The following is a 12,358-nucleotide window of genomic DNA, read 5'->3' on the forward strand; positions in this document are numbered from 1 at the left end:
ATTCACACACTGGTGATGGCAAGCTACATTGTAGCCACAGCCACCCTGGGGCGCACTGACAGAGGCGAGGCTGCCGGACACTGGCGCCACCGGGCCCTCTGACCACCACCAGTAGGCAACGGGTGAAGTGTCTTGCCCAAGGACACAACGACCGAGACTGTCCAAGCCGGGGCTCGAACCGGCAACCTTCCGATTACAAGGCGAACTCCCAATTCTTGAGCCACGATCGCTATTAAAAACTATTAAAAACTAATAAAAACTATTAAAAAATAAATAAGGATCCTTTAGAGCAAATGTCTCTTTTTCTAATTATGTTTTAGTTGCTCATGATTGCAAAAAGAAGTGATTCAAACAGGAGATGTTAACAAGAAGTTAGTAAATGAAATTATTTAATGTCCAAATTTGTGGCAACCTGTGTGCTCATTACTGGGAGGTTTAAAAGGATTAATTTGATAATATTGGTTAATTAGAGAAAAAAAACATGACATCATGATTATTTGTTTCTGTAGATCTTTTAGTTTTCTTCAGAGAAATAACAACAGTGAATAACTTTTAAATATTCCAGAATCATCCATTAGGATCCAGACTCATAAAAATGTAACTGTAACATAACTTTATATCAACACTCACAGATGTTTAATTAGGTGCACCTTGGTAGTATCAGGTTGGACCCCCTCTTTCCGTCAGATCTGCTTTAATTCTTCATGACACAGATTCAACTAGTGCTGGAAACATTCCTCAGAGATTTTGGTCGATGCTGATGTGACAACATCACACAAATGTTGCAGATTTGTCGGCTGCACATCCATCTGTTCCACCAAATCCTAGAGGTGCTCTATTGGATTGAGATCTGGTGACTGTGGAGGCCATTTGAGTACAGTGAACTCTTTGCCATGTTGAAGAAACCAGTTTGAGATGACATGGTGAGTTATCCTGCTGCAAGCAGCCATCAGATAATGCCATCAGATATTGGTACACTGTGGTCATAAAGGAATGGACATGGCCGGTGAAAACAGAGAACTGCTCAAACGCAGCCTCAGTGGCCTAATGGATAAGGCACTGGCCTTCTAAGCCAGGGATTGTGGGTTCGAGTCCCACCTGGGGTGTCCCAATGCATTACAGCCACTATCTGTTAGATCTTTTAGATAGCCACTTGTAATTGCAGGTTAAGAGTTTAAATTTCAGCTTGTCCAGCTAGCTTTAAAGCACTGCTCCAGTATGTGAGGAGTTCGCACAGGTCTAGAATCTGGTTGGTGACAAATGTGTTTTCAGGTGCTGGTTGTGAAAGTAGTTGTAGAAAGTTGCTTGCTGTGGATATTTGAAACTAGTTACAAAGAAACATATAGTGCTGCACCAAAAACATCCTTGCAAGTGATTCGGTCACTAGCAGAGTGGGTCACAGTTGACTGTAGTTTCTACAGAAAGCACCAAGTTTTTGCAAACTCTTACCGATCACTTGCTAAACAATTGTGAAGCTATGATGGAGGCAAACAAAACCAGAAATGGAAACCATTCGCCTTCAGTTTAAAAGCTGCAGCTTTTCAAATGTGTTGGTTTCAATGGTAAGGCAAAACTTTTACTTTGAAGTGTAGAATGACATCAGTTTCAGTCAAACATTGCTATACCACCATTTGTCACTCTGTGATCCTATAATTTAATATTGGCATTTAGATGTCTTCAGACCAGGACTGTTATCAAATAGAGGTTGGAGCAGACTGGACAATGTTTTTTCGTGTCACATCAAAACACTGAAGTTGGCTTTGGCACCACCATCGTGTTGTTCAATGAAAACTCAAACTTTCAGAATACTTTGGTCACCCAGACTAAATGAGATGTTTTGATGATGGCATGAATTACAATAGAACTTGAAGAGAAGAACTTAGCAAAAAACTGATTAAATCCAAAGTGCCAGTACCACTGACAAATATGTATTAAATTTTGGTATCACCAACATAAGTAAGCAGCTTTTTTTTTTTAAACTGACACCATCTAAACAATTTGTTCAAATTAATCCAGTTAATTAATAAAGTTTGCAGAAGTCGTAAGAGTTCATTTAACTCACAGTTTTAATGTGGTTCAGGAACTTTTGAGTGTTTATTAGCTCCTTCTTGGCTTCTTTTGTGATTAGTTTGTGCCCTTTCTGCAGTCACGTTGTTAAAGTCAGCTCTTCTACTGCATCAAACTCCCACTGCTGAGTCACCAACTGACAGCTTTCAAGTCGGACTGTCACTGGGATTTAAACCATGTTCGTACTAATCCGGGTAATCCATGAATCTTCTTCTCTCTGTTTTGACCCTCCGCCTCTTTCATAACAGCATCTCTTTCCACTTTTTAAGTTCATAAATCTGAAAAGGGATGGTTTGACAGGCAATTTAGCTCTTCTGGGGTAACAGGGAGATGCTTGTAGACACTCATTCATATCATTGAGAAAAACAATTGTACCATATTTTAGTGTTTTGTTTTTGTTCTTTTTACTGTAAATGATTTTAAATACTGTTTTCATTGTTCCGTGATATTGTTAGTGAGGAACATGTTGCAAAATTTCCTCAACTACAAATGAATTAATTTTAGTCTGGACCACTACAGTCAACATTCATTCCTATTAATGGGTTGCAAAGTGGCTTGCAGAGGCAGCAGCAATCATGGGGAGACTAAAGCAGCCTAAATAACCAGTCTTAAATTAGACCTGCACATTGGATGTGTAGAAGGGTGTCAGTGGAGCTTTCAGATAAGATGATCTGCCACGACTGTCTTGAGCTGGACTTCACAGCCTGACTGAACTAACATTGTAGTGTGAGAGCAGATGTTGATTACATGATGATCTCACGCACAGAAGCTCTGGCTCCGAGCACAGAAGCCACACCCACTTAGTGTTCCAACCTTTAGAGATGCAACCAATCAGAAGAAAGTTGGCTTCAGGGACGTGTGGGTTTGTAGGGGGAGGAGCTACAATGACTTTAAATAGACAGTAGATGACTGATGACTGAGGGTAAAGGCCCAGTATAAGATTTTTTTAAAAGGGTCATTTTAAACTGTGAACCATCCAAACCTGCTCTAGCATACGATTTGATCCCAAGTGACTTGAATACCTTTGTCACTCTTCCAAGGTAGAAGCATTATTTCATGTGAACATTAAATTTCATGACCTTTATCAACTTCTCGGACTTTGTCAGGGTAGCTCATGGTTTGGAAAACTTTCTCGGCATATGCTGAGCAGCGTTCAAATCAGGTGCCAACATGTAAATCAACATCCACGGGGCCTCTTGTCCTTAATGCATCCGTGGCATTTTAACGTAGTCAGTGATATTTACAGAAACAAGTTCAAACATCTGCTGCGGACGCGTACAAACAGGATTTTAATGCCAGCTGTGATTTATACCTGCACAATATCAACAGAATTAAAATGTCACAGGTGCTGAAACCAACAGAGGTCACTGACGTACGTTCCTGTCTCACGTTCAGCTGGAAACTATCAGGTACTGAAGCCTTCAAATCACATTTACTTTCTGTGCAGTTTGAACGGCTGAATTGATCTAAAATTAACTGACTCATAAGCTTGGCTGACTCAGATTAATTCCCACCTTACACTAATGGAGTAAAGAACTGTGTGGTTATGAACATAAATTATGGATTACAATTAGGAGCTCATCACTCCCCCATTAACTCTTTTATCTTTACTTCTTCCCAGCCTCTTAAACTCTCAAGTGATACAGTTGGAAAGCTTTGGTTGCCATGGGAAGCCTGTGGACAGAGAGGGTTGTGGGTAATTGGTGTTGAACTCAAGTGGACACCGCTGAGGTTTCGGAGATAATGAGTTTACAAAGGAGGCCCCACAGAGAGGAGATGTGAGCGGGTCCAGCTCTATAGTGCTGATTTACATTACCGAGGTGGACTCTCTGGCCGAGCTCTGATTGATCGCAGAGTGAAGCCCCACATGAGATTTAGCCCCCAGCTGTAAAGTGTCTGCTTTTGCACTGAGGTAAGCGCCTCAGACCGCAGAGGAGCACACAGTCGAAGACAAATATTACCTTTTAAAAAGAAATGCAATCTTTAAAGCTGCAGTCATTTTCCCTTTGACATTTTTCAGCCCAGAATCTTCACATAAAGACTCACAAATCAATTTGAAACTTCATTTGGCGGCTGCTGGTAAAGAGAGTTTTATGTCTGTATTAAGTTAAACATGTATTTCATCTTTGAAAGCTAAAAGCAGAAATATTTGCTGGGTTATTATTTTGATCTGAATAGATGGGTAACTGTTTTTAATACTTGGATTAAGTCCTTGATTGCCTGAAGTCGAGAACCCATGAACATCACCACACCTCTCTTTAGATCCTCATCCATTCCTTTACCACAGCTGCCTTCAGTTGCTATTAACCCTCTATATTTCTATTCATGAAGCCATCTCTTGTAGACCTTGGCAATGATACTCTTTTCTCGTCCAGAGTGGCTTGGTTAGATGGGAAGTTCTCAATCATGGAGATAATTCTGTCATCATCAATTTTAGGTTTCTTCTCCGGACTTTCCTTCATTTTGCACCAACATGTGAGAGTTCCAGTGAAAAACTATGAAATGCATATTCAACACTTGGAATGAACTCCTGAATCAACCAAGATTAATTTAACAAATAAATCTAAAATGTTAGCAGTTATATAACGAGGTTCATTGACTATCCACTTGTTAAGTGATGACATATAAACCGTGCATCCGGTTCCAAATTACACTGTGTTCATTAAGGCTGTTGCCTTTTTAACATGTTTAATGCTTTGATTTGAACAAGCCCCTAAAAATAGTATATTTTACTACATATACACTATATATACAGTATATTAATGACTAACCTCATGTCGGGGATGGATTATCTCAGGTGTTCTCCTCACTGAAGTTATGTTTGTTTTCAGCATCTTGTTCCTGCCATGCAATTGCATGTGTCCCCGACCATTGGGAACCCTCATGTTAACTTTTATTGCAGTTGGGAAAAGTTAGTATTCATCCTCCAACTTTACTATGCTAATGTAAGTATATGTTTTTTTAATATACTTTAATATACTTTAATGTACTTATATACTTATAATATAGTTATATTTCATGTAACTCTAGAGTAAGCATATAACACAAGTAGTCAATATGAAAGTATTTTTCTATTAATGGAATCAGTTATATCCATGCAGTCCTTACTCTCTGTGACGAGATTCAGTCTTTAAGATTAGATTACAAAAATAAATGGATTTATTGGAACTTGTTAGGAACATGTAGCACTGGCAAAGGAAAAAGAAAGTAGGAAATACGTCTAGTGTAAGTGCATGTACTTATAAAGTTATGGCCTTTCTGAGCTAAAGTGATAGGACATGTAAAGGTTGATTTAGCGTCCAAATAATCAGCAGCACCTAATGAATTGATTAAAATGAAAGACAGGAACAGTTTTTATCCTTGAAACATTGAAAAGGTTGTTTATAAAGCATAAATAGCACCTCACCAGTCTGAGCCACAGTCTGTGTAAACCTCATCACACATGGACTCTATTCAGACCTATTTAAACTTTAAAATATCAAAATAGACACATTTTCTTCGGTTTTACAGAAATCTGCTAGTGTTATTTTGTCGGTCAGCTGATATGAAGAAAGGTGTTTCTTGAGCCCAAACAACTTTAGCAAGCCTTTCTTACAGCCTCTTAACCTTTAAATGAAACAAACAGGAATTAATCTGAATCTTAACTCGACTGCAGGAACATTGATAAATCTGTCAAACAAATACTTAAACATAGCTCTCTCTTATAAATGGGCATTTACAAGGTTATTCTATCTATTTACAGGGGATGCTTCAAAATGAATGGTGAGCTTTAGCTTGAACTGAGCAAGCTGCAAATGATCTGACACATTCAATAACAGCCATCCCTCATTTTCATTTTCCGAGATGAATCTGCATCTCTTGAAGCTGCTGCCAAAGGAGTATGCATCCATTTATGTGGGAAAAACATCATTACCCTCTGTTGCTCATGTTGCATCTTGACTGAGTGTCCTTGAGCGAAAATCCAAATCCCTTCCTGCTCGCTCTCTTTGTAAGTTCCTCTGCATAACAGCACCACAAAATGTGAAACGTGGTTGATGCAGAGGATCTAGGGAGAGAAATGGTAATCATTTACTAACCAGGGATTTGTGGATTTAAAGATTCAAAGGCTTCCCTTTCAACGTGGCATCATTTCATCATGTTGACAGAGTGGGTTTTGTCTGTATTTAAAATTGCAGATGGAGCTTTCAGTTTGCAATTGGATCAAAAGCAGGAGCACTTAAAAAAACTGAAAAACAATAGATATTTGTGGGGGGAGGAGGGGTTTCCAAATCTGGGTAGTGTCCAAACCTCAAAGGGATTGTTGAAATGCTTTATGGTTTGCTTAAATGCAAATTTACTACCGAGGAATTATTAGTAAATCCTGAAAAATGCTGCCTAAGGACAGAAGAAGCTACATCCACATTTCAGGTGTGTATTTGTGTGTTTGCCTGAAGATACAGGCCTTTAATCCACGGCCTTTCCATAGCTTCAACGGAGGAAATGATGAATAAGTAATTTCCTGTGAACAGGTTGTGCAGCCTCAAGTGTGGAGTCATCGTAAACGGACAGCTGGAAGCAAGAGAAACAGAAATGGGTTGTGAAAAAGAAGAAAGGAAGGGAACGTAATAGAACGAAGACAGCCGGAAGATGAATTATCTTGATGTCTCTGCAAAAAGTTTTATACAGCTGTAAAGAATTCCAGTGCATTTACAAGGCATCTGTTTGCATAGATAATAGAGTTTACTTTGTCTTTATTGTACCATGTGTCTACTATCGCCTCCTCTCAGGAATAATTAAACAACTTCTACAAACTAAACAAGGAAGCTTAACTGACCTTATTTTTTCAAATGGCAATAGTTAACTTTATCATGAAGGGAAATTAGTTGGGATTGAATATTTCATATAAAAACTGTGAATTTTGCAGACCAATCTATCAACCAAGATCTCCTCCAAGAGATGTTGAGTCTTTTCCATTCAGAGATCTGAGTATAATTGTAGGGAGCACAGAGATCTGCACAATATGAGGAAACCCAGCCAACACACAGTGGAGAGCTAAGAGAGGAAGTGAGGAACACAAAGACGTGACTCCGGCCACGAGCTAAAACGTAGCTAAAACGTAGCTAAAATGTAGCTAATGTGCAAGTTCAAAAAAGAAAACCAGTAATCAGTCATCTGCCTGTTTTTCTGTTCTCTTCCTCACTACCTTTTCCTCACGCTGTCAATCTCAATACTGTCATCATAACTCTAGTCCAACTATCTTCTTGCCTGCCTTCTTTGGACAAATCAGCCTCCACTTTGCATCGTTTAAATCTGTGGTCTCTCTCCCTTTCAGACTCTCCTTTGTGCAACCCACCTCCTCCCCATCTCCACCTCACAGACACCTCAGTCAGAGCTACATCTTTAGTGTCTAGATTCTGGGGGGGCTGTCCTAAATCCTATCTGGTTCCATTTAGCTAAAAAGGGTCATCAGAGTCTAATCACCAAATACCAAATACATTAATTTCTCTATCTTATTCTCAAGGAATAAGACTGGATATTTCAATGTCCATGATGGAAAGTCACAAATTCATTAGTTTTGTACCAAAATGACCTGCAGTGCAAAAGCACTAAGATTAAATTTTTTTATAACAACTGATAAACCCTGCTTATTAACTACCTAAATAACAAATAAACATCCACCGCAGACTGTTTTGTGGTTTTATGTTTATTATGTAGTTTATTCGCGCACCGGGAACTGTTGAGTCATATTAGTGAACCGACACAAAGTGAGTCCAGACACTCCATTTACATTTAACCAAACCACAAGACTTCGTTACAATAACCAAAGCAGTGCTTGCTGCCTAAAACAGAAGCAGGAGCTTGGTTCTGTGAGCCCTCCATCGACCCCGACCACCAAGTCCAATGCAGTTCATAGATGTTGAACTTAGCAATTATGTAATTGCGTAAAGGAAATGCAAAAAAAATATTTTAGCTGGATGTCCATTAAAGAGAGCTAAAGTCGTGGAACAACATCTTGCATGTACTCTTTTCCACGAGCTTCTGTAGCTTGATTTAATCACTAATTCAGTGATTGTTATTTGTCATGCTGTGGGAAAAGTAAGCCTGTGTCCAGGGGTTTTCCACAGTCCATTCATTTTCATGACCCTATATATGCTCATTCATTCATAAAATTAGCTAGGTATATTTCCCTATGATTCTAATGTTGTAGTATTTTTTCATCCATCAGAGTATGAATGAATTTGAATGTTAGATAGGAAGCATGTAGAAAAAAAAGTGCTGGCTTGAATGTATAAAGTGCTTTGAGTGCTCAGAGTAGGAAAGAACCAGCTATATAAGAACCAGTCCATTTTACATTTTAAAAATTTTCAGTAATTAAAAAAAACAAACTATTTTTCTATATTTATACATACAGAATTACAACATCTCTGACTATTTGGGAACACAACTAATCTTAAGAGAAGCTCTGCTGCCTTTTCTTTTTCTACTTTAAGCTCCTGCTTACTACATTTTCTCCAGGCATTCCTGTTTTTGCATGTGGCATGTGAAAAAACCAAATTCCTGGTGTTCCTTCCCATAACCAACCTGGCTGACAAGCAAACGCTCAGTTATTCTGATGCAAAGTGAGCCATGCTGATAGTGAAGCTCCTCGATAAAGCCATGAATAGAAGCCTCCTTTTCACGTCCCACAGTTCCCATTCAACCCACATGAATAGACGCGTCCAATCCAGCCTCGGTCTCTAATAAGTGCTGAACTACAGGGCAGCAACGGCTGCTCTGAGCGTGTCGTGTCCAGAAAACATTTACCTCTTCATGCAACTCCCAGCGTTCAGGGCCAGATTTCTCAGGGGTCGTCTCCTGTGTGGGAAAAAAAACCCTCAGTGTTTAATTTTTGCCTTTAATGTTCTTGAAATGTGCAAAACAAACTGCGCTTTTAAAATTCCATTAAATAATATCTTGCACTGCAATCAGCAACCTTTGCAGAAAAACATGAGGTGCTTTTACTGCCTCCCAAGACAGAAAATAATCTTCAAGAGAAATATTTACCCTGCTGCAATATATTTATACAAATTAAACAATAGACATCAGCAGACCTCATGGTTGCCTGTTGTTTTTTGTTTTGCTTTTTATTTTTGCTGAGGAGTTTTACCTTTATCTATATTTAACATCCCTGCTGGAAAAATTTGCTTCTAGTCATGACTACAATGATTGCAAAGGTAGATTATCCATCCACCCACCCACCCATCCATCCATCCATCCATCCATCCATCCATCCATCCATCCATCCATCTATTCTTATCCAGTTCAGGGTCACGGATCCTCTAGTGCAAGGGTGGGGAACTCCAGGCCTCAAGAGCTGGTGTCCTGCAGGATTTAGATCAGGAGTGGGCAACTCCAGGCCTCGAGGGCCGGTGTCCCTGCAGGTTTTAGATGTGTCCTTGAACCAACACAGCTGATTTAAATGGCTAAATTACCTCCTCAACGGCTGTGTCCCAATTCAGGGTCTGCAGCCTTAAAGGCCGCATTTTAAGGCCGATTACGTCACCGCGACGCGACGAAGGCTGTCCCAATTCGAAGGCTGCTCGAAATGCGGCCCTCAAATGCGTCCTTAATTCCCCTGAATTTTAAGAACGTGGCGGTGTAGACTTCATGGCCCAACATATCCCAGAATGCATAGCGCGGCGGTGGGTGTGGATAATTTTGCCGAAAAAAAACGGCGGATGAGGGGCGCCCGAAGAGTAAACTTTAAATACTGAATATTATGTCACTTATTTATGTGCAAATGTTTAATAACGAAGAACATTAAAACATTACTGTTGGCCACATGTCGGCAAAGTTATGTGACATTAGTGACGTTTGTACTAACTTGGTTTTAAAGCCTTTACTTTAAAATATACGCCGTTCAATAGCTGAGCTTAATCTTACAGAGAATGATCAAAGCTCATGTAGAAACAAACAAACAAATGAACAAAAGATTTTCTCCTTCATTTCTGTCAAACAAAGCTGTATGACACGTTTCCAGCTGTTAGTATCATGGTTGCTAGGCAACCTTTGCAGCGCAACGGAGGCTAGACCGTCCCATTTCACAAGCCTCGCACTTCCAGCCTTAGCGGTCTTTAAGTACGCGGCCCTTGAGGATCGTTGAGGCTGCGTACTTTAAGGCTGAAGACCCTGAATTGGGATACAGCCAACATATCTTGAGGTTCTCCAGAGGCCTGGTAATGAACTAATCATTTGATTCAGGTGTGTTGACCCATGGTTATATGTAAAACCTGCAGGAAACTGGCCCTTGAGACCTGGAGTTCCCCAGAGCATCTTCCAGTTTTCACAGGGTGAGAAGCGACATATACCTTGGGCAGGTCAAAAGTCTATCACAGGGCTAAAACAGAGAGACAGAAAATCATTAAGATCTACAACCAATTTAAAATCACCATTTGACCTAACGTGAATGGTTTGGATGATAGCAGGAAGCCGCAGTACCCGGAGAGAACCCAGATAGACACAGGGAGAACACAGAATTCCACACAGAAAGGTCCCAGTCTGTATTCAAACCCAGATTAAGGCGTTTTATTGGTAGAGGCTTCTACTTAAGTGAAGCAAATTACTATCATTTATTTTTTAAAGTTTTTCTACTGTAATTTTTCCCCAGGAAAATACTGTAAAAATCTCATGATGTTGTTTTTATTTTTACAGTATTTTTACAGTAATAGTGCAATTTTCCTCTATATAACCAGTAATTTGTGTAGTTTCTTTTGTGAAGAAAAATACTTCATCATATCTAAGAGATGACTGCCAATTGCACGAAACACTTCTAGTTAGCTGAAATCCTACAATGCATTGGTAAATTTGACATTTACACTATAGTACATTTGATCTAATTAGCTGATGTGGGCTCCCAGAATAAATTGCTGTTAAAAGAACTTGCAAAGAATATACAACCAACACCATGTGATTTTTACAGCGATGAGTTACAGCACATGCATGTTGGTAAAACGGCCATAGGTCTGAATAGTTGCTGTCTCTCTCTCTCTTTGTCTTAGCCCTGCAACAGAGACTGTCTGCAGGGTGTACCCTCTCCCCTCTTGCTCGAACAAGCTCCATTACCACCACATGGCCTGTTCTCATGCTGTCCTACCATGGAAGCATAGCATGAGTAGGGGTCTCTTTTTTTCCTCTTGTACTTTCCCCATTGTAGTGTACATTTCAATGTTTTTTCTCTGATTCTACCAATCTCCGACCTGTATCCCCATGTAATGTTTGTGCTATATGTGTAAGGGGGGGGGGGGTCCCATTTCACTGCAGGGCAACCTGCATGTGACGAATAAAGCTTTGATTGGTATTGGTATTGATTGGATGGATGGTCCTTGGTGCTTCCTTGATGACATGCAATTCAATGAAACACCAAAAGCTATGATTGGCCAAGGAGTTTGTCCAAGTCACTGCAAAAATCTTAGGAATCCAATCCAACATCTCTTACTGTACAAAAACTCTGTGTAGTTCAACTTCTATGTATGTTAGGACCCAAAAGAAACAAGCAACCAAAATAAGATCAATGTCGATCTGATTTATTCCATGTAAATAGCTAAAGTGTGTTTGCTTTGAAATAGATAGATCTGTGCCGCCATTTAAAGTGTTTCCCAAGGTGATGCACATGGAGAAAGTTTGCCTGGTCAATGTCAAAACTAGTACATAAAAAGAAACAAAACAGAAACATAACTCTAAATTCAAGGTCATCTTTCAATGCAAATTTCTCACTTTCTAAATCTTTTGGAGCATACATTTAAATAAAAAAGAAAACACACACACACAAACAAAGATAAATGTGAATAATTCATTGTTCAAAAAACAGTTCAGATTCAGTTTCCTGTAGTGCATCATGTGTTTTGTCATGTGGAAAAAAATGAAAACTTCAGCCTGTATGATTTAACTGCAGTTATTCACAGTCTGAGACACTGAAAATGTTTTTTAGAAATGCTTTTTGAAATGTGAGGGTCCAAGGTGACTTCAGCCCGCTTTATGGATATCAGCATTGCATTGATCTCCAGTCACTTCATAGCTCGCCTTACAGATATCCATCGCACCCCCGTCGGCCCCTGACAGAGCAGAGTGAGAAAGCATGCGATGTTTGGTCAGATAAATCACAGCGCTTTCATGTTTCTGAAGCTGCTGCAGCATTCATCATGCACAGAGCGATGCTTTCTAAAGTCCTGCCGGTTGTTTCTTTTTCTTTTTTGGGGGGATGTGACCAAACTGTGAAATAAGACGTGAATGCGAGAACTGAATAAGATAAAGAACTCGTGAATAAAACGTAATG

At 39.6% G+C, this 12,358-nt stretch overlaps 1 non-coding gene across 1 annotated transcript; it reads left to right on the plus strand.

Annotated features, from left to right (window-relative positions):
* The first annotated feature begins 1,033 nt into the window (after window positions 1-1,033).
* trnar-ucu (transfer RNA arginine (anticodon UCU)) lies at window positions 1,034-1,106 on the plus strand. Its single transcript has one exon. It is a non-coding gene; the product is annotated as a tRNA-Arg (tRNA).
* The last annotated feature ends 11,252 nt before the right edge of the window (window positions 1,107-12,358 follow it).

The sequence above is a fragment of the Mchenga conophoros genome, linkage group LG23, assembly GCF_057382185.1.
Source record: "Mchenga conophoros isolate Kocher_MC1m ecotype Shallow Benthic linkage group LG23, M_conophoros_male_GT1.1, whole genome shotgun sequence".
NCBI lineage: Eukaryota > Metazoa > Chordata > Actinopteri > Cichliformes > Cichlidae > Mchenga > Mchenga conophoros.